Consider the following 21,949-nt stretch of genomic DNA (forward strand, 5'->3'; position numbering starts at 1 on the left):
CACTGTCCCCTGGGCAGCCCGTGGCACCGGGTCCTGCGGGTCCTGACGGTGCGGCTTGCCCAGGCCTCAGAGGCTGCACGGATCGGCCCGGGGACCCGCTGCCCCAGGAGCTGGTCCGAGAAGCTTCTAGCAGCCTCTGGCCAGCGTGAAAGGCGAAGCCCGTGGCAGAGGAGGTCCAGGCCAGTCTCTGACGCCGCTTCACGAGACCAGGCGTCGCTGCTGCGGGTCCTCAGCTCCTCGGCGGGTGACATTCAAGCACAGCCCCTCCTGCTTGTTCACCCACTTTCAGGGGCTGTGGGGGGGGCCTGGAAGGAGAACCAGTCACCCCCTATCAAGGCAAATCCTTTTTCTGCTAATTGGTATTTGCATGGCAAATCTCGGGTAAAGACGGATCATTTCCATGTTCTAAGGGTAATGATATTTGATGTTGTCAACTTATTACAACCTTAATCACCACTCAATTTCCTGCTTTCTGAGCTCCCAATCACGCTGCCACCCGAAATAACCACATCTTCGAGACTCTGGCGGAGTCCCACGGAGGGAGGGAGCCACGTGGGATCCCACCGCCAAGGGGGCTGCATGACATTCTGAGCCCGTGAAGGTGCCCCCCCTCCTCCCCCCTCCTCCCCCCTCTCCCTGCCGCCTCTCCCCTTCTGACCCCTCCCGGCCTTGCCTCCCTCCCTCCTCCTCCACCCGTCCTCCTTCCTCTCCCTCCCCCTCCTCTCTTCCCCCTTCTCCTCCTCTGCCTCTCCATCCCCCTCCATCCCCCTCCATCCCTCTCCATCCCCCTCCATCCCCCTCCATCCCTCTCCATCCCCCTCCATCCCCCTCCGTCCAAGGTACAGGGACCTCACTTTGCTAAGTCCATTTATCCTCTGCGGGAGACGGGACGGGGAGCGGGTCTCCATTGCAAGGACAGGGAAAGAATCTCCCCTAAGTGGCCCGGCTCCCATTAGGCTGCTTGCTTCCAGGAGCAAGAGGGGCTCTTCTCCAAGGTCACCCCGGGGCCCCCCTAGGCCCCCTTACACGAGCAGTAAGTGGTTCACAGGAATATGCAGCACTGATGTCTAGAGGGCACCGCGTGTGCCGGGCGCTGGGCCCAGCCGTTCTCCGGGATTCCTCACTGTCCCCCCTCCACTGGCAGTAGAGCCGGGGTCCTCACGGGGACCCTGTGGCCCCTCCCCACCTGCCCTTGTCTCCCACGCCCTGGCCTCTGCCCCGGCCACCCCGGCCACCCCGGCCTCCAGCAGCAGGTGTGCTCCTTCAGGCTCGCGCTGGCTGCTCCTGAGGCCCAGACGCTCCTTCCCCGGACGTCTGCTCGGCCCCTGGGCTCAGCCCCCTTCCATGCAGCCTGTGCTGACCCCCCTTAAATCCCTCAACGGAGCGCACATGCACGTGCACACACAACCCCACCCCTGCCGCCCACCCCGGAGCCTTCTCGTCCTGATGGTTCCCTGGCCCCTCGCGCCCGCCGTGCTGTTGACCGCTCGGTGTGTCGTCTCCGTCCCACCCCCAGACCGCGGCTGGGACCCTGTTAGACACTCGATGAAGACCTACCGCTTGAGTAGAGGAATCTTCACGATAACCATAGGAGGGAAGTCATTGCCTTCACTCTACAGACAAGGAAACTGAGGCAGAGGGAGGTTCGGTATCTTGCCCAGGGCCGCCCGGGGGGTTGGACGGCAGGCCCGGGACCTGCACCCAGTGTTCCCGCCCCCAGAGCTGTCCCGGGAATGCTGCCCTGGGCCCCCTGCCCCCCGTTTGCCTGGAGAGGACGTGACACCACCCTGCCAGGCCCAATGGGGCAATCCCCATCGCTGGCGTGCGCTGGTGTGCACTCGGGTGCAAACCCCGACTCACTACCTAGTGCAGTCACGTGCCATCAGCCCGGTCAGTGTGCGCCTCCCAGAGCGGGTGAGGACTCCGGGGGCTGGCGCTCCTAGACTAAGCAGCGGCCCCGTAGCCACGGGCTCAGGGATGCCCGGCTGCCCTTGCGGCCACTTCTGGGAGGTATAGGAAGTATTTCCCAGGGTTTGGAGGAAGGCTGGGCGACCCCGGGGCTCCCCGCAGGGGTGTGGATGCAGCCTGCTGGTGGGGAGCCCTGGTGCAGAGCGCAGGGCCGTGGGCCGGGCCAGCGACTCGGTGGGGCCTCCCCGGGGTCCCGGGCACACCTGCCCCAGGAGTCTGCTCCTGATACCCTGAACTTGCCGAGTTTGCGCAGCATCCGCCTCCCGTGGTAAGTCTGGTTGGCGTTATGACGTCACCACCTAGTTGGAGAGAAGGTGGAACCGGCCACAGCGCTAGGACACACAGGAAGGGGGGTGCGGGGAGCCACAGGGACTCCGGCGGCTCAAGGGGGGCGGAGGAGGAGGGCTGAACCGGCGAGGAGACCTGTCCCGGTCCGCGGGGCTCAGGCCGGAGGAGCAGGAGCTCCGGTCTCCCGGTCCCGAGACGCCCATAGACGGCCGACCACGAAGCTCAAGCCGCGCTTTTCCAGATCAGGGTGGGCTGGGGCTCCGGCGAGAGGACGAGCCCTTCCTGGGGACGGGGGAGCACAGGTGGACTGGGGGCTCCCGGCCAGACAGCCGGCCCCTCGCTGGCCCCACGTAGCCCCATCACTGGAGACGAGCCCCCGTGGGGAACGGGCCCCTGTACTCCACTGATGACAGCTGCGAAGGGGGCAGGAGCCCCCATCGGGGGCCGCTTCCCCAGGTCCCCTCCTGGAGACAGCCCCGCCAGCAGCAGCCCCCACGCACACACGGGGAACCCCAGCCCCCATCAGCATCCCCGGGTAATCAATGCTCTCATTTTTTTTGCCTCTAAACAGCCAAGGAAGATGATCATTAAATACTCCTGTAATTGTGGCCTTTTAAACCATCCCGAGGAGGAGAACCTGGGCTCGCACCCAGCCCTGCTCAGTCCTCCCGGGTTTCTGGGGCCGCATGGCCGGGGAGCAGCCCAGCCAACGCGGTGGTGGCTCGGCGGGACGCAGGGGGACACGCTCCACCCGAGGGTTTCCCGGGAACGCACTTTGAAGGAAGGAGGTGCCGGCGGCTGGGGGGCAGCTCTGAAACGATGAATTAAACATTTGCCGAGCTCTTTCGGAGCAGCTGCTACCAAAGCGGGGAAATGCTTTAATTAATAAAGCACAGTCGGGGAGAGGGAGCTGTTTTCCGACACCGCACCCCGGGGCTCCGGGAGCAAGATAAACAAAGCAGATGCCGCCGCGGGCGCCGTGCAGGGAGGGTGGAGGCTCCCACGTGGAGGCTCCCACGTGGGGTCTGCACTGAGCGGCTCGGGTGTCACCCAGGGGCGAGGGGAATGCCCGCTGCCGGCCTCAAGCCCAGCCCAGGACTGAGGGCACTCGGCCTGCGGGAGACCCCGGAGAGGTGGCAGGAAGAGCATTTAACCGGGAGTCCCATAGCCAGGCCTCAGGTTTCAAAGTTGCCGGGTGACCCTGGGCCAGTCTCTGGATCGTGGTTTCCTCGTCCGGGCTTCTCGGACTGGGTTCTGCGGGCCCTCGGGGTCCTTCTCGGGGCTGCCTCTGATGGTGGGGGCTCGGGCAGGCCGGGGAGGGGGGACGCTCTGGGCCTCCAACCCGGCTTCAGCCGGAGCAGCTCTGCTTTTGTCTGCTAATACATCGTGGGCTTCGTGTAAGATGTTCTTTTGAAGAAAGAACACAGTAGGCTTTAAAAAATTTAAAAAAAGGAAAACCTTTGGCTTAGATGTCCCTCCTCTCTCTTCAGGAGCCGGGCCTCAGCGCTGAGCGGTTCCTGCCAACAGACGTCGGGCCAACACCGGGAACGAGCCGGGGCCGGGGGGCTGCAAAGGGGATACCGAGGCCCCGCCTTCCGTCCAGGGGTCTCCAGGCAGATGCGGGCACACGGGCCATGGTCCCTGCCATTCTGCCCGTGGCGGATTATCACTGGCCGGTCATGACCCTCCTCCCGCGGGGGGCAAACGTGACCTCCAACCCTTCCTCAACCCGGGGCTCCAGGCAGCTGCGGCCTATCAGCTGGCCCCGGCCCAGGAAACGGAGCCTTTACCTGCCCCGTCTGCTTGGTTCTAACAAACAGCAGTTTTTCCCCCAATGCGATGGGCTGCCTCCTGGGGGGTGAGAGTCCCACCCCTGTTTGCTCCTTCAGTCAATAGGTGTTTGCTGAGCACCTGCCCTCTGCCGGGCGAGGTCTGGGCACACAGCAGCCGGACAGACGGAGGGAGATAGAGGCAAGTGGGAAGGGTGGGGTGTCTCGGGTGGTGAAGGTCGTCCCGGCCATTGAACGTAGGGCGGTAACGAGGCAAAGGGGCCGGCAGGGCGGTGACACATAGGGCGAGATCCGCAAGCCGGGAAGGAAGTGGGGGTGCGCACCCCAGACCGAGGGTACGGCCGGGACAGAGGGCGGCAGCTCACACGCCTGGGCCCGGCCCCGGCCAGCCGCCGGTCGTCCTAAGAGGCCACACGCCGGTGACAAGCGGTCCCCGCGCAGACACGCTCACCGACGGCCTGCAGATTAAACGGATCCTGCGTCGCGGGCGTCTACACAAGGCCGGGGTCTGGGACAGGAGGACGCCGTGCGGGTGGTGGAGGACAGATCTGTGCGTGGGCAGGGCTCCCGGGCGATGCGGGGGGTGGGGGGGAGCGTACCCAGTCGGCGAGGCCCCGGGGCCGCTGCACCCTGACTCCCGAGGCGTCGGGGCCGTGTTGGCTGTGGCATCGGGCAGCGCCGGGAGCTGGAGCGTCCGGGCCCGAGGTCCTAAAGACAGGGACAGAAGGGACCGCAAACCGCGGCCCGCGGCGAGGAGCGGAGGGTTTATGGGCTGTTTGGGTCGTGCTCTGCGTTCAGTCTTCCCCGTGGGAGGACTCCCGTCTCAGTCTCCCGAGAGTGTGTCCCCGAAACCAGATTATACAAAAGGAGAGAGGCCTCGAGGTGCACGGGGAAGACGTGCAGGACACACGGCAGAGGATCCCGCTCATGCGGCCCTGGGTCCTGCTGGGGGCCCGGCCTGGGCCTGGGGGTGGGAGGGATGGAGGGGACAGGCCAGCCGCGGCAGGACGGGGGGCTGGGCCAGGTCCCTGTGAGGGGCTCTCAGGCCGCCGGGCAGACGGAGCCACAGCCTCCCCAGCCCCCTCCACCCCGCCATTGGTCTCTCTTCCACCCAAACTGGACTTCTCAGGGGCAAAAGGGCCTTGGCTCGCCTTAAAAAAAAAAAAGAAAAAGAAAAAAAAAAAGCTAAAACCCTGTGTTGTCATTCCAATCTAGGGAATGAAAGTCTATATAAAACGGCTTCTCCTCGGCAGCTCTGACTCTTTATACCTTCAAGGCCCTTTATTTCACTCCGCTGGCAAATTTCTCCCGACAATTATGCCTTTGAGGAGCCTGCCAGGCTGCAGCAGGCGGGCGGGCAGCTGGTCCTCACATCCTGCCAGTGGGAGACACGGAGCCCGGCCCCCTTTCAAAGGCAGGACAGGACGGGCGAGGGTGGCGGGAAGCGCAGCGCCCAGGCCCCCACCTGCCAAGAGGAAGACCACCAGCTGCTAAGGAGCCAGATGGGTCTGGGCCTCGGTGAGCCCGGGGGTGCCCAGGAGGAAGGAGGGGCCCGCGGCTCCCCAGGGCGGGCACATGCTCTGGCTCCGGCCCGGGGGCCCAGGGCTTCACGGGGTGGGGCTGCCCCCGTCTCCCCGGCATCACGCTGGAGGTGGGCCCGGGGAGCAGAGGGGTGCCGTCCAGGGCGGCCTGTGGGAGCTCCGCGGCTCTGCCCCCCATCTGCTCCCTGCTCCCCGGGGCTGAAACAGGCCCCAGCACCCGCCCCCCGCCCCCCCCCGCCCCATCCCGAGCTGCAGGGAAAGGTCCCTGGGGCTCCGTGCAGCCGGCAGCCCGGCCAGGAGGCAGTGACAGGGGCCGCTCCTGGGTGACAGGCTGGTCCTCAGTGGGTGACACGCCCCTCGGGCTGCTCTCCTGGCTCAGCCGCCGGGTGGTCGCTCACGGGGCCCCTCCGCTGCACGGACCCGCTTCAAGGCCACGGCAGACCTCCTGCCGGAGCGGGCGCACAGCCGGCCAGCGTAACACGACGGCCACCCCACAGTGGGCGAGTGGCCCAGGGGTCAGCGGCCGGCTCTGCCCCCAGGACATCAGCTGGTTTTTGCGGGGACTCGCTGCTGAGATGCCAGGACTGAGCCCTGCATCCCCCCCAGCTCACACCTAGGGCAGAGGCTTGCGGGGGACCCTGACCCCCGGCCAGCCCTCCTGCTGCGCTGTCTTGGGGCAAATTTCTCTCAACAATTATACCTTTGAGCCATAACTCACCTGGGTGAGGCAGTCACTCACCTGGGGACGAGCAGGGAGGACCAAGGCGGCCCCCCCACCCCACCGCACTCCCCTTCAGTCTTGAAGACCCTCCCGCAGCCCCAGGGCCGCCAACGGGAGGGACTCCGTGCTGGTCCCCAGAAGCGCCAGGGTGCCGGGGGCTCCGTGGAGGCTCGCCCGCGGGAGAGCAGAGCAAGGCCGCTCCCGGGCCCCCCTCGTCCCAGAGGCTGCCTCGCTTTCCCGGCCCAGCCCGGCCCATGCTTATTCCACGGACGGCTTCTGAGCACGCACGGGGTGCTGGCGGTTGCGGGAGACCAAGGCATCCAGGCCGCGGAGGCCCGTTCTCCTGCGGGGGGAGGAGCACACGCGAACAAGTCAGGGACGGGACACGGGAGGAAAGCACGAGGGCTGTGAAGGAAGCAAGGCAGGGAGCAGCGGCCCGAGGGGCCTTCCACAGGGGGGCGGGGCCATTGCGAGGCCGTGGGCCTGGGGGTGACTGAAGGCTGCGGCCTGGGGCGGGGCAAGGGCGAGGGCAGCGCACAGGCCGGTGTGGCGAGGGGAGGGGGCCGAGCCCCCAGGAGGCCCTGGCAGGACCAGCGGGGCCCCCGGGATGCGTCCACCTGTCCACATTCCCACCGCCGGGGCCTGTGACGGTGACCTCACTTGGGAAAGGAGCCTGCGTGTGGCTAATCAGTGGTATTGATAGGAGATCGTGTGGATCATCCGGGGCCGGGGGCCCAAGGCCAATGACGAGTGTCCTTATAAGAGACGGGAGGGGCGCAGCCTTGTGAGGATGGAGACACGAGGCCATGAGCCGCGGAGCTGAAGGGCCGGCGAGGTCTCACCCGACGGCTGGGCGTGTGGCCTGCAGAGCCCAGAGAGGACACGGTAATCCGTCACCGCGGCCCCAACGATGTAACGAGGAGGCCGTAGAGACGCCCCGGTGCCACTGGGAAGCAGGACCCAGGGGAGGGCTCTGGGACGTGGGGCTGGGGTCGAGGTCCCCGGGTGCCGGTGGGGGCAGGGAGGGGCCATGGCTGTAGCGGGACGGGCACGACACCTGCGTGAGGGTGGGACGGGGGGGGTGCACTGCCCCAGGACAGAGCCCCGCCCCCTCTGAGCTCGCCGCCCGGACACAGGGAGCTGCGGCCGCGTGGCCTGTGTGGACGAGCCCACGGGGCGGGGGGACAGTGCCACGATGGTGCCCGCAGCCCCCGACGCCTGCCACCAGCTGGTTCCTCGCCACCTACTCTCACCTCGGCCCCGTAAGACCGCGGGATGCTGTCCCCGTATTGCAGAGAGAGAAACTGAGGCTCGCCTGGGCTCACGGAGCTGCCAGGGCAGCGGGGGCGCGAACCAGCTCCGTCGGCTGCCGAGGTCCTCCGCGTCGGCCGCAGCAGAGGGAGAGCGGCCGCGGGACCCCAGGGCTCACGGGCCCAGTCCCCGCGTGTGCAGGTGCAGGAGCCACAGGTGCCCGCCGGGGCGGCCGGGGGCGTCTCCTCCAGGCACAGGGGACCCCACCCTTGGGGGGCAGGAGGATAGGGGGGCCATGGGCGTGCGGACCCCAGTCCAAGAGCTGAGTCGTGCAGCGGAGCCCGCCCACCCTGCCAGCCGACCACAGGGGCCCGCGGCCCTCGGGGAGAGAGCGGTGGCGGCGCTGGGAGCCTCCTGGGCCTTGACGACTCGCATGGGCGCCGCCTCCCCACCTGCTCCCACGTGAATGTTATCCTCTCATCCCGAGCGAAATCAGCCACACGCCGGCAGCTTATTTTTAATTGCTTCCAAATACGCATCCTAATTACGACGCGGGTCTAAATCGGAGGTGATGGCAGGAGCCGCACGGCGGCTTCGGGGACACGAGGAGTGAGGATCACACGCTCCCGTCCCCGCAGCCGCCTCGGGGACCCCGAGCCCCCGCCTCCCGCCCAGTGTTTTGTCTCCTCTTGTAGCTGCTCTAATAACTACATCAGGCCAGAGCGCGGAGCGCGGAGCTGACACCTTCCATAAAGCCGCCGCGGAGATCGGGCCCCGGGGAGGCCCGGCTGACGGGCAGGAGAGAAATGGAACACGGCGTGGAAGCGGCCGGCGCGTCCGGGCGGCGCGGGTGGGAGCGGGCACGTGTGCGCAGGCGCCGCGCCATCCAGGGGCTGCCGTCACCCGAGGGCGCCTTCCCCACGCACCCCACTGCGGCGGCCCCGGGTCACCCCAGCCCGCCCGCGTCGGTGGCCGTCCAGCTAAGGCCTCCTGGCACCGCGAGCCTTAGTTTGCAGCGGGCGGAGGGCGGGCAGTGGGGGGGCCTCTGAGAATCAATAAAAACTGTGAATTCTCCCCCCTGAAAAATGTGCACATATGCAATCCCGAGGGCGGGGTCGCGGGCCCTGAAGCCAACCTGGATCCCCGTGAGCCTGCGCCAGTGGCCTGAGTGCGGCCAGAGCGTGGATCTGAGGGCCGTTCCGCTGAGCTGGGTCGCGGGCAGGTCCCCACGTCCCCTGGTGCCACCGCCGACCTGCCGAGCGATCCCAGGCGAGCCACTGCGCCTCCCACCTGCGGCGCCTTCCCCACGGGGCCATCCCGGGATAAGGAGCCCAAGAGGCCGCCTCCCCCAGACCCCACTATCTCTGGCCGCTGCTCAAGCCTCAGGTGGAGACCCAGGAGGCAGAGGCGCAGGCCGGGCCCATCGGGGAGGGCCGTCCAAGGAGGGGGCGTCGGGGAGCAGGAAGGTTCTGGGTCTGACGGGAGGCGCGGAGGGACCGACCGTGGGGCGGGCACAGCCGAGGGCAGTCGGTGCCCGTCAGCTCCCAAGGCCCCGTGCACTTGGCGGGCGCCCAGGAAGTGCTCGCACACGGGCAGGCACAGGGCAGCTTGGGTGCGGGTGAGGCAGCGTCACGACCTACGAGCAGCCACGGCCACCGGGCCCGCCGTCCCGCTGCTCTGGTCACTCGCGGCGTGAAGGTGCAGGTCGTGCTGGGACCCGGGGGCGGGTGCATGGGAGGGTGTCCCCCGCCCTGACCCCAGCGTGGGCCTCTGCAGGCTGCGGCTTGAGCTGGGTCCCAAAGGCAAGGGCTCCAGGAGGGCAGGGACGTGGGCCGGGGTCACAGAATGGGGGGTCAGCGTGGGCAGGCCGGGTCACCCCTGAGGGCTGGGGCCAGCAGGCTCGGGAGCCTCAGTTTCCCCGACTCCAAAATGGGGCTGAGTCGTCTGAAGCCCTGAGGTGGTGTTCAGAGCGTGGGGCTCGGTGGCCCCCGGGGGGAGTTGGGGACGTGGAGCCTGTGTTTACTGGGACCCCGTGGGGCGGGAGGGTGCTGAGGGGGGTGGCAGGGTGCGGACAGGCCTGGCTCTGGGCGCACCAGGGTGCCCGCGAAGCCTCTCTTTGGACTCAACTCTCACCTGTTGACCTTGGGCCACATGCACCTGTTCAGATAAAGCACCTGGTTCCCATCTCCTCCCTGGGACCCGTCTCCTGGTGGGGGCAGGTTCTGGAGAGCAGGACGCAGACCGACCTGACGTCCTCACTGTTCTGGGCACGAGGCCTCGGGGCTGTGGGGACACGGCTGTGCGCGAGCCCTTCATGGGGAGGGGACCAACCGGGCTGCTGTTCCCGGGACGGGGGGGTCCCCCGCAAGCCCCGACGGTCCTCCCTGGACAGACCACCGGCCGGGACACACGACACGGCTTCGTGCTGAGCGGAGCGTCTGCGGCTGGACAGCAACGCACGGAGACTCGAACGGTGGCGAAGCCCAGACGCCCCAGGAGGGACGATCGTCCGCGTCCGACGACACCCGAGGCTCTGCTGCTGCCCCGATGGGGGGAAATAACGTCATGAGATGCACCGGGTGGAAAATCACATCCCAAACCAGCGCATCCGACTTCACATACGAGCTTTCAATAGACGCACGTGATTTAACTGATAAGTTAAATGTTATCAGAGATTTAACCACCTTTTCCGGCGGCTTATGGAAACACAAATTCGCGTTGGCCCAACAACTTTCTTTCACGTTCTCCTTGAGGACCTGGAGCACCTCCTCGCACTCGGAGCCCATCTGCTGGCTGGGGTCTCTGCGGTGCGCCCCGCACCATCCACCCCGGGGTGACGGGGTCGCTGTGGGGAACCCGATCCGTTCACACCGGGCGGGACTGGGGACCCGCTCGCTCCTCCGCGCAAACGAGTATTTATTGAGCACCGTGTGCCGGAGACTCGGCGGGTGGCAGCTGGAAAAGAAAAGCACAGCAGTCCCTGCTCCCCTGGAGCGGTCGTGCCAGCGGGCGACACGTCACAAGTAAAGAAAATGTATGTGGTGTCGGCAGCACGAGCTGCGGAGAAAACACAGAGCGTGGAAGACGGACGGGACGGACGGCGGAGGTTGACACGGCAGGAGGAGGCCGGGGCAGGCTTCACCCAAGAGGGTCATTTAGTAAAATAAAAAAAAAAAAAAAAGAGGGTCATTTAGTAAAACCTGAAAGGGATGAAATACGCCGTGTGGACTTCTGGGAAAGCAGGACAGGCCCTGGAGCAGGAGCGGCCAATGCAAAGGTCCTGGGGCAGGAATGGGGGGCCTTGAAACAGCCAGGAGGCAGAGGTGAGGTGAGGGCCAAGGGGGAGGAGACGTGGTCAGAGAGGAAGAGGGGAGGTCGCAGGTCACAGCAAAACCTTGACTTTTCTTCTGAGGGAGACGGGTCCTGGAGGCCGGGGGAAGGGGGCTGCACGCAGGGACGAGGAACTGACCACTGAACTTGGTGACGACCGTGACCTCGGGGTGGACGGACCAGACGGGGCAGAGGAGCCAGAGCCCAAGGGGTGGGTTCGGGGGACGGCATGTCAGGGAGTTTGCTGTAAAGGGAGAGAGACCAAGGGGCGGGGATGGGGACGAGGGAAGTGGGGCAGAGGGGGGCCAGGGGGCGAGGGACCAAGGACGCAGCTGCCCGCCCGGCGGGTGAGCGCGGGCGGACGAGGGTGCTGAGTGCAGGTCCCACAAGAACCTCATTATTTGTTCTGAGAGCGAGCGAGGGAGCGCGGGGCAGAGCCTCCGGGGCCCCTGACGCCGACACCAACACCGCGGCCCGAGCCGGGACAGCCCCGCCTGAGCCCCGCGCCCCGGGCGCCCGGCGGGCAAGGATTCTGGGGAGCAAGCTCCGGCCCGACGGACCTCGGCTCCAACCCTGGCCCTGCCGCCTCGAGCCACGTTTCTGCGCGGACTTAGGGCCGTTTCGGCTCTGAGCCTCAGGTTTCCTCTACAAACAGGGACTCGGGGCACCTGCTGCCCGGCTGGCGGAGGATGGAGCCCGGGTCCCTGGAGACTTCTGCACGTGGCACTGCGGTGTGCAAAGTGCTGCAGACGGCGACGTGCCCTTATCATAAGCAGCCCCCCCGCCCCCCCCTCCCCCCCTCCCCGAGCTCATCCAGAGTTTGATGAAATCCAGCGCGTAGAAGGCCGCGGACGCAGCTGTAAAACCGCAGCGCGCACACCCCACGACCGCCCACAGCTGTCCCGGCCGATTGTGACCCTCGTGACGAGTCGGCTCTGAGGGCCCAGCTGTTCCCTGGGATGACGCCCCGGCCTCTTCCCCGCAAGGAAGCGCGTGGACGAGTGACGGCGACCTTATTAGAGAGGGAACATTCAATCCGCTCCGCTTGATCTTTTTTTAAAAAGGCAAATTACTCACAGGAGTTGGCCCTTCAATGGCTGTGAGTGACGGCTTCGCAGCTGAAGCCACTCCAGGGCGGCGGCTGTGCTGCCGGCTGCGGAAAACCAACAAACGGAAGCCTGAGACGAGCTTGGAAGGTCGAGGAGGGCTTCCTGTAGGAAGTGAGTCTTTAAGAGGAAAGGATAGGGGCGCCCGGGGACTCAGCGGTGGGGCGTCTGCCTTGGGCTCCGGGCGCGACCCTGGGGTCCTGGGATCGAGTCCTGCGTCGGGCTCTCTGCGTGGAGCCTGCTTCTCCCTCTGCCTGTGTCTCTGCTGCTCTCTCTCTCTCTCTTTCTGTCTCTTGTGAATAAATGAATAGAAATAAAAAAATTTATAAAAGACGGGAAGGCTCATGTGGTTCTGTCTTGTGTGTGTTTTCTTAGCAAACAACGGAGCCAAAGGGTTTGACCGGGTTTGTCCTGTTTGACCCCGTGCCGCAGCCAGGGCCACTTGCCTCCTCCCCAGGACTCGGTCACGGCCCCACGTTGTCGCGTTCCGGGCGGTTCTGACCTCCGCTTAAGCACCAGACGCCATCAGCGTCCACGGCGCTAGGAAGCCGCGCAGGGGAAGGTGCTTGGGGCAGGCGCTTGACCTAATCCAGTTCCAGGGACGAGCCCGGTGGACCCGGGGTGCCCAGCAGGGGACGGAGAGGCCTAGGCCGGGGGGCAGCAGCTATGGTGACACTTGGGGAGTCCCACACGTGGGCCCCGGGCCGGCCCTGCCGGGGTGGGCGGGTCTCCCCACAACTGCAGGAAGGCGCTGCGCTGCCATTTCGCAGATGGGACCAGCGGGGCCGGGGGGTTGGCTGACCGTCGGGCGTCACAGAGTGGAGAGGACGGGGCGGCCGGGGCGGCGGGACGCCAGGCGGGACCAGGGCCTGTGGGGAGCAGAGATCCTTTGTCCTTTGTGGAACCAAGGACAGGGCTCCGCCTCCGTGGGGTGCAGGCCCCAGACCCGAACCAGACCTCCCAGACTCCCTTGCAGCGGCTCTAGGCGGGAGCGGCTCTCCAATGACCTGGCCGTGCTCGGGCCCGGTGACCCCCTGGCAGCCCATTGGGGGACCAGCCGACCCGGCCCCAGAAACGAGGGTCCTGGTCTCCGGGGTGCAGGTAACAGACCTCGGGCAGCTGGGGCCTGCGGCGGGGTGGGGGAGCCGGGCATTGGGAGGCCCACGTAAGGGGGGGAGGCCGGGTCAGAGTCAGTGTAGCCCAGCGACGGTTCCGAGCACAGACCCTGGAGACAGACCATTGGGCTCTCAGCCCGGCTCCGCTGCCCCGCAGCCATGTGACCTTAGACAAATTACTTGCTCGCTGTGCCTCAGCCTTCCCATCTGTAAACTGGGGCAGCGCCCGGCGTAGGGCACCGATGCAAGGATGGAGGACGTCACGGACGCGACACAGGACGGGGCCTGGCACGCGTGAGCGAAGAACAGACGGGAGGCGCTCTCATCCCTCTGCCGGTTGCGCTGCAGCCCTGAGCAGGGCGTCCTGGGCCCGTCCTGCGTCGGCCTCGCAGCCTCCCTGCCGGGCAGGTGGCGCCCCTTCGCGGCGAAGGGCCAGGGTCCGAGGGGTGCAGCCAGTAGGCAGCGTGCTGGGAGATGAGCCCCGACCCCTGGTCTCCCGGGGCCTCTCAGGGAGGACTTGGGGTCCCCGTGGGAGGGCTCCGGGGCGTCAGGGGACCCAGGCCAGCAGGTGGGGATCCTGGTCTTCATTACCCACCCCCGGCCCGCAGAGTCCCAGCGTGGGGTCAGGGCCCTACCCCAGGCACGGGCAGGCCCTCCCGTCTTGGGGACCTGCATCTGGGGAGGGCCAGGTGCTGGTCATTCCTGGGGCGGGAGCCTGGGGCGGGGGGGGGGGGGGTGGGCACCGGAAACGATCACATTTGCATCGTTGGAAGTTGAGGCAGCTGCTGCCGGGGGCTGGTCCACAGGGACACGGAGCGGGAGGTGGCCAGCGGGCGGGACCCCCAGCTCCGCTCCCCGACTCAGCCCCCCCCCGCCCCCACCCCCCACCCCCCCACCGCCGCTGCCAGGAGGCCTTTTCTCAGGAAACTGAGTGTCCGGATGGGGACGCGTCCTGAGCCTCTCTCCCTCCTCAGCCCCACTGGCCTCCTCTGAACAGGGGGTGTCAGGGCGCCTCGCGGGGCGGCCGAGGCCACAAACGCTCAGTCAACAAACAGTCGCGGAGCATCACCCTGGGCGGGAAATGAGAACGTCCCAAATGAAGGCAGAGGCGCAGGCTTGTGTCGCCTCATCGGAGGAGCCTCCTTTCTGGGTCTCGGGGTCCCCACCTGAAAACCCACAGTTTGGGGCTTGAGAAAGAACGATGCCCCCCCCACCCCGCCCCCCGGGGACGTCCATGCTCCCTGGGGAAAGCGTCTTGGCAGGTGTGATACAGTTGAGGGCCTGGGGCTGCGGAGATGATCCTAGTCACGAGATCCTTAAAGGGGAAGAGCCGGGGCACGCGGTGGCCGGGCTGGTGGGGCGGTGGGGCGCCTGGCTCTTGGTGTCAGCTCAGGCCGTGATCTCGGGGTCGTGGGATCGGCCCCCAGTCGGGCTCCAGCTGCGCGTGAGGGCTGCTTGGGATGCTCCCTCCTCTCCCTCTGCCCCTCCCGCTCGCTCTGGCTCTTTCGAAATGGAATGAATAAATCTTTAGAAGGGGGGGAGGGGGAGTCAGGAGGGAAGACCCTGCCCTCGCTGAGCTGAGAGAGCAGCAGCCGCGGCCAGAGCCAGAGACCGTGGGTGGCCCCTGGACCACGAAAGAGGCGACAAAGCCGTGAGCACGCGGCCAGGCCCACACCTTGATTTCCGCCCGTGGGACCCATGCGGCTTCCGACCCCAGGAACCCCGAGAAGAGATCTGCGGTGATTCGACCGGGACCCAGGGCGCGGGCGAGGCGCTCAAGCCACCCGTGGGGATGGAGCGGGTCGGGGTGCGAGGCTGCGGGCCCGGAACTGTGGCTGGGGCGGCCGAGGAGACGACTGGGGAGCTCACCCGGGTCCCCGTGACCGTAGGTCAGATGGGCACGTGCGGCTGCCGCGGTGGACGCTGTGACACGGGACGCTCGCAACCCCACGGAGAGCTCCGCGGACAGCCGACGTTGGCTGCAGAGAGGCTGTGCCGCTCGGAGGAGCTGGGGCCACAGGTGCCCCAAGATGAGTCTCCAGCAACGGTGGCCTCAATCGGGGCTCCCTGAGGTCTGGAAAAATCCGGGTTATAGTTCCTGTTGGAGATGAGCTTCGGAAGGCCCCCAGCTCCCAGCAGGCCCCTCAATCTCAGACACGGAGGAAGACCCCCAGTTACCAAGAAGCAGCCTCGTCCTGTCTTTCCTGAGTTATCTGGACACTGAGGAGGCCGCGTCCTCCTGAGGGGAAGCGTCCTGGGACCCAGCACCCCAAACTGCCAGCAAGATGCTCTGGATGCATTTTCAAGGCGTATCAGTCAATCACATTCATCAGATTTTGAAGGGGTCTGACCCCATCCCCTAAAAATGTTCAGAAACACTGCTTTCTTGTGGCCTCGAGAAGCCCTCCCTGTCCTCGCCCCACCCCTCCTCAGCTCTCCTTGCCTCCTACAAATACTACCCAGGTCTGCGCCCCCCACCCCACCCCACCCCACCCCACCGCCGCCGCCGGGATGTCCCTCTCTCTCCTCCCCTCCCCTCCTCCACCTGCCACCCCCGCCCCAAGCAAGGCTCATCAATTCCGGGGGAAACCTCCAGGCATCCGATGCACTTCTTGGGGGAGACAAAGCGGGATGCGAAGGGGGAGAGCGTGTACAAACAACCTGATCTCCAGAAGAGAGGAATTACGCGAATTACAATTGATTTTCCACCGTTAATGAAGCATGAACCCGTGTGATTGCATCTTGAAAAGATTTATAATTATTCATTGAATCTTGGAAGATAATTAAACTTCATTAAACGCAGACATGACAAGCCTTCAGAGCGCGCCGAGACCTCCGTGCAGGGTTCCAGATCAGAGCGGGCGAAGCGAGGCCGGGACCCTGTCGGGTGGGGGGGCTGGTGGGGAGGACCGGGTGGGGGGCAGCTCAGGGAGGTTCTGCTGATACGCAGACACTCTTGGGCCTCTGGATTTCTCTCTCACCCCCCAGCTCCAGCCTCCTGTGCCCCCCCATTCCCTTCCTCTTGGCAAGATGCTGGGGACGGGGGTGCACCTTCGTGTTCAGAGTCCCTGAGAGCCCAGGGCCTCCCAGCAGAGCAGCAGTCGGGGCGCAGCGGGAGGTGGGGGAGGATGGGGGTTCTTCTGGACCCATGGGTGCCAAAGCAAGGGGGGCGAGTGGATGTGTGTGTGCACGTGCTTACGCACACGCATGCAGGGGTGTGTGGGGTCTGCTCTGTCACAGTAGATTCGTGCGTTCTGGAAAGCCATCTGGCAGGAGACTAACCAAACTGCCGTCAACGGTTAGTTACCTCTGCGAGGGGACGGGAAGGGGGTGGCATAAAGAAAGGAATCTCACTTTTTCTCCATCATATGCTTCTTCAGGGCTTGCATTACATAATGAACATCTACTTGGATATAGCACATGTAATTAAAAAGATCGTAAGCGTGGAGCAGAGCTGTTCACCAGGTATTTATAGTTCAGAGCCAGGCTTCTGGCTCAGGGTGCTGTGGACAGAGAGATAATTGAGACGGTCCAGGCCCTTCCTTGGGGAGTAAGTACGCCATTGTGGGTGTGAGCACGGTGGGCTGGTTGTGAAGAATATCTCCTACCCCACCCCGGGGGAGCCCGGAGGAGTCAGCCCCAGCCGGGAGGTGGCCCTGCTCCTGACCTCCTGCGGGTGGGTACCCGGTCCCCCCACCCTTCATCTATTCCAAGCCGTCCCTCTGCATCCTTTGGACACCTCTTCCTGAGGACCTTCTGCTAGGCTAACCCCTCGCAATGATGCCCTGAGACCCTTCCTCCTGCCAGGTACACAGCCCTCCTCCCCCAGTGGCTCACAGTTCCCTGCCAACATGACAGAAGGAGAGAATATTAATGAGGCTGCCCTCACCATATCCTTTTCATAGAGCTGCTTCTTGGCAGAGAGGAGGACTTTCTAAGGACAGGCTCGGAGGGAGTCATGCCCAGCAGGGATCTGGCCCAGGTTCCGTGGCAGGGCTAGGTGGTTGAGGGGGGAGGCAAGGATTGGGGGATGGGAAGGCCTTCGAGGCAGGAGGGCAGAAAGGTGGGGAACCATCTCTTAGCACAGAGGTCAAGATCTTCGTTCCTAAGCCACACAGCCTGGTTTCCAATTGTGGCTCGACTACCTTGCAACTATGGGACCTTGGACAAGCTATTTTAGTTCTCTGTACCTCAGTATCCCCATCAGCAGCTCCCTTCTGGGCTGTCAAGAGAAGCTGATAAAATGATGCGTGTGGAGTCCTTGGCACGGTGCCTGGCATAACGGAGGTGCTCGGTAAATGGCAGCGGGTGTTCATTTGGAGGATTTGAATGATTTCCCCAAATACCATCAGTCGTGTTTCATGGCTCTTTACCTCATGGTGTACGCCCAAGAACAGGCTTCGTGTCTTACGGATCTCCGTGCCCCCTCTGCCTCACCCAGGACGTGGCCCCTAGCAGGTGCTCCAGGAAATAGGTGTCACATAAACAAGGGGATGAACAAAGAACAAATAAAACTGGGCCATAGGACTGATTTCTAATCTCAAGATATCTTCCCAACACAGGACACTTGGAATGGTTGAATGAAGAAATTAAAAGATTTTTTTTTTCTTGCACATGGATAGGCTGGCAGGAAAGTAAAGCAAATCTTCAGAGGTCAGAAAGGACAAGAAATGCAGTTCCAGAGAATGAAGTGAGCATCTCCCTGCAGGCACTTAGTCAATCCAAAGCCTGGGCAAAGGCAAATCAGCTGCCCTTGCATAAAGTAGGGTCCTGCCGTCATGAACTAAGAAAAGCCTGCTGTGACTCTGGTGGGGAGGGGGAAATGGAGAGAGAAAAAAATCTCCCTCTGTTGAGATTCTCACCCATAAGCTCACCCTCACTTGGGCTTGGGGCCGGAAATCGTATTCACGTGGCCTAAAAATCCACAAACAGAGAACTGGCCCACCAGTTCCTAATGGCACCTGACAAGAGCGTAAACAGATCTTCTCCAAAGAAATTCCCTCTTGAACCCAGTCCTGAAAGAATTCCTACAGGGATCCCTGGGTGGCGCAGCGGTTTGGCGCCTGCCTTTGGCCCAGGGCGTGATCCTGGAGACCCGGGATCGAGTCCCACATCGGGCTCCCGGTGCATGGAGCCTGCTTCTCCCTCTGCCTGTGTCTCTGCCTCTCTCTCTCTCTCTCTCTGTGACTATCATAAATAAATAAAAATTAAAAAAAAAAAAGAATTCCTACAGAAAACAAGTTCCAAGAAACATGGGTGCTAAAAAAAAAAAAAAAAAAAAGCCAAAACACACAAGGAAACAAGCAACTATGAGCAACAGTCAGCAGAAACAGCCACACATGAGACCTGAAAAGACCAAAAGTGTTGGAATTGTCAGATCTCGAATATAAAACAAATATGCATTTAAACCATTGACGTGGACACCAAAGGTATGACAAAGGGGGTTGAGATTACAAGAAAACACCAGGCTGATTTGAAAAAGAATCAAACAAAATATCTAGAATTAAGTAAAGTCGTGGAATGGGTGCAACAGAAGCCAAGATGAAGGTAAGCTGGGAAAAAGGTAAGAAAAGCTTTCCGGGAAGGCAGGAGGCAGAGAGAGACAAAGAGAGCAGAAATAGGGAAGAGACATCAAGAAATATGAGAGATAAAAATGAAAAGATCTAACAGAGTTCCAGGAGATACTAGAATAATGGAAATCCAAATTTAAGGAGAAAACAGCTAAGAATCTTGCAGAACCGTGAAAGACTGAACCCTCCGATTCAGAAAGCTTGATGAATCCCAAGCAGGATGAATAGAAAGAGATCTCGGCCTCCACGCACCACAGGGAAACCACAGAGCATCGTAGACAAAGAGAAAATCTTAAAAGCAGCCAGAGATAAAAGAGAGATTACCTAAAAAGGAACACCAAATAGATTGATGTCAGGGCTCTCCGAGAAACTGGAAGTTCAGGAGACGGTCGAGGAACACCTTCAAAAAGCCGAGAGAAGATGTGTCCCAAGGATTCTGTAACCTCTGAAACTCGTTTTTAAGAACGGGAGCAAAATAAAGACATTTTTTAAAAAGATTTATTTATTTATGATAGAGAGAGAGAGAGAGAGACAGGAGGAGGGAGAAGCAGGCTCCATGCCGGGAGCCCAACGTGGGACTTGATCCCGGGACTCCAGGATCGCGCCCTGGGCCAAAGGCAAGGGCTAAACCGCTGGGCCACCCAGGGATCCCCAAAATAAAGACATTTTTCAGACAAACAAAAACTGTCGGAGTTTACGAGGAGCGGCCTCGCTGCAGAAAGTCCTGAAAGCATTGATTTCAGGCAGGAAGGAAAATGAGCCCAGCAGGACGGCCGAGGTGGCGAGAAAGAGCAGTGAGCAGAAGACATGGCACACGGAGGGTAAATTTAAATAAACGCTGATAATTGGAAATGTTTAATTTGTGGGGTTAGGACAAACAAATAAGAGAGAATCAAAATACAGGGAAGCAGGGTTAAAACATGTGAGATGCCTGGACTCGTGGAGGAGGAAGGCGAAGACGGAGCTCGTGGCTGGCAATTAGAGCCCGGAGACGTGCGACGCATTTCCAGGGTAATCATGAGGGAATAAAAATAGCAGGTGTTCTAGCTTCCAAGTTAGTAGAGGAAAACATGAAACGGGGAGAACCTTCCATGAATACAATTGGAAAGAGGCAAGAAAAAAGGAGAAGGAGGGAGGGAGGGAGGGAGGGAGGTGGAGGGACCAGAGAGCAAGCGACTCGCCCAAGGCCACGCAGCAGGTGAGAGTGCAAGGGTGAGGGGCTCGTGCCCCAGAACGGTGCAGCCCCCTTGGTCTCCGCGGGGATGGTCAGAGCCGGACTCTCAGCCCCGCCTTCCCAGCTGCGGTGGAACCACGCGCACCCCTCGGGCAGCTCGTGGGAGGCGTGACTAATACACGTTTGGTCGGCAAACACGGGGCCTCGGGGTCTGCGACGACGTCATTGCCGAGAGCCCGGCGGCTTCCAGTGCAGGCCCCTCTGTGTGTGACTCACTAGATGCTCACAACCACCCCGTGAAGGGGATGCTACTAACACACTCGTGTGTGCGCCACCCAAGGATGAGGAAGGTGAGGTCACCATCCAGGGTCACGCCGCTGGGGCCTGACCCCGGACGCGGCCCCCGCCCTGCCTCGGTTTGCGTGCTCGGAGGCTGGGCTGCGCCTGTGAACCTCTGCGTACGGGGACAGGATAGTAGAGGTGAGCAGTGTACTGGGCTGATCCGAATTAGATCCTGGATCTAAAATAATAATTAAAAAAAAAAAAAGAACAGCTACAAAGGGCATTTTTGGGTAATTGGGGGAAAATTTTTTTTTAAGGTTTTATCTACTTTTTCATGAGAGACACAGAGAGAGGCAGAGACACAGGCAGAGGGAGAAGCAGGCTCCCTGTGTGGACCCCAATGCGGGACTCGATCCCGGGACCCCAAGATTGCACCCTGGGCTGAAGGTAGATGCTCCACCGCTGCCCCCCCTCCCCCGGCGCCCCTGATGGGGCAAACTTGAACGGGGCTCTCTGTTACCTGCCACTACGCGGGATCAAGCGACTCGGTGTGACCACCGTGGTAGCTCATGCAGGGACGGCCTCGTGGTGGAGACAGAGCCACGGCAGGTGGAGGAGAAGTGCCGTGGTGTCGACAACGTTCCAATGTTACGGAAGTACGCAGAGAATAAAGCAAACGTGGCAAAATGTCGATAATAGGTAAATCGAGGTAAAGGATAAATGTTTATTGTTGTTTGCATTTAGAAGCCATCCCCAAGCTTAAAACAGCAGCTACTTCTGCATTTTTAAAAATTTATTTATTTATTTATTTATTTATTTATTTATTTATTTAGCAAGCCCCTGGGTCACCGATCGGCGATTCCACCGAGGCGGGCTGGCCTTCCTTCGGCACCTGTCAGCACCTAGTGGGTGGGCCGTGGCCCGGCTGGGCGAAGGTGACCGTGGCTTGCGCGGCTCAGCTCTCGTCCACCAGCTCCTCACTTTCTGCAGCCGGGTTGGCCTGGGACCGTCTTCCTGGCAGCGGCAAGAGTCCAAGAGAGGAAGAGGAGCAGGAACGCATGCGTCTAAGCTGCTGCTCACGTCACTGTCCTGCTGCCCCGTTGGCCAAGCCCAGAGCCAGCCCAGGAAGACACGTCCAAAGACGGTGACCCGGGGGGCAAGCGTCGTTGATGCAGTGCACTTGCCACAGTTGTATTACTATCTTAACTTTTCGATACATTTGAAATCTTTTTTATTTTTATTTTTATTTTTATTAATTTTTATTTATTTATGATAGTCACACAGAGAGAGAGAGAGGCAGAGACACAGGCAGAGGGAGAAGCAGGCTCCATGCACCGGGAGCCTGATGTGGGATTCGATCCCGGGGCTCCAGGACTGCGCCCTGGGCCAAAGGCAGGCGCTAAACCACTGCGCCACCCAGGGATCCCGAAATCTTTCTTTTTTAAACATTTTTTTCATTTGACTCTAAGTTGGACTTGCCGATATGTGGTATCACACCCAGTGCTCATCCCACCAAGTAAAAAGCTAAGAGGGGTGTATTAGAATGCTCTAGAGAAACAGGACCAGGAGAATGGGATTAAATATAAAAGGGATTTATTGTAAGGAACTGGCTCACGTGATTCTAGAGGCTTGAGAGGTCCCCAGATCCGCAGCCAGTAAGCTGGCAACCCCGAGGGCGGAGGGTAGCTCCGGTGTGAACCCTGGCGGGCTCAACGGCCCAGGAGAGCGGACGTTTCAGGTCAAGTCAGAAGGCGAGAAGCGATGTTCCAGCTCCGGGGCGTCGGGCAGGAGGCGCCGCCTTAATCACAGGAGA

The sequence above is a fragment of the Canis lupus genome, chromosome 5 (assembly GCF_048164855.1).
Source record: "Canis lupus baileyi chromosome 5, mCanLup2.hap1, whole genome shotgun sequence".
NCBI lineage: Eukaryota > Metazoa > Chordata > Mammalia > Carnivora > Canidae > Canis > Canis lupus.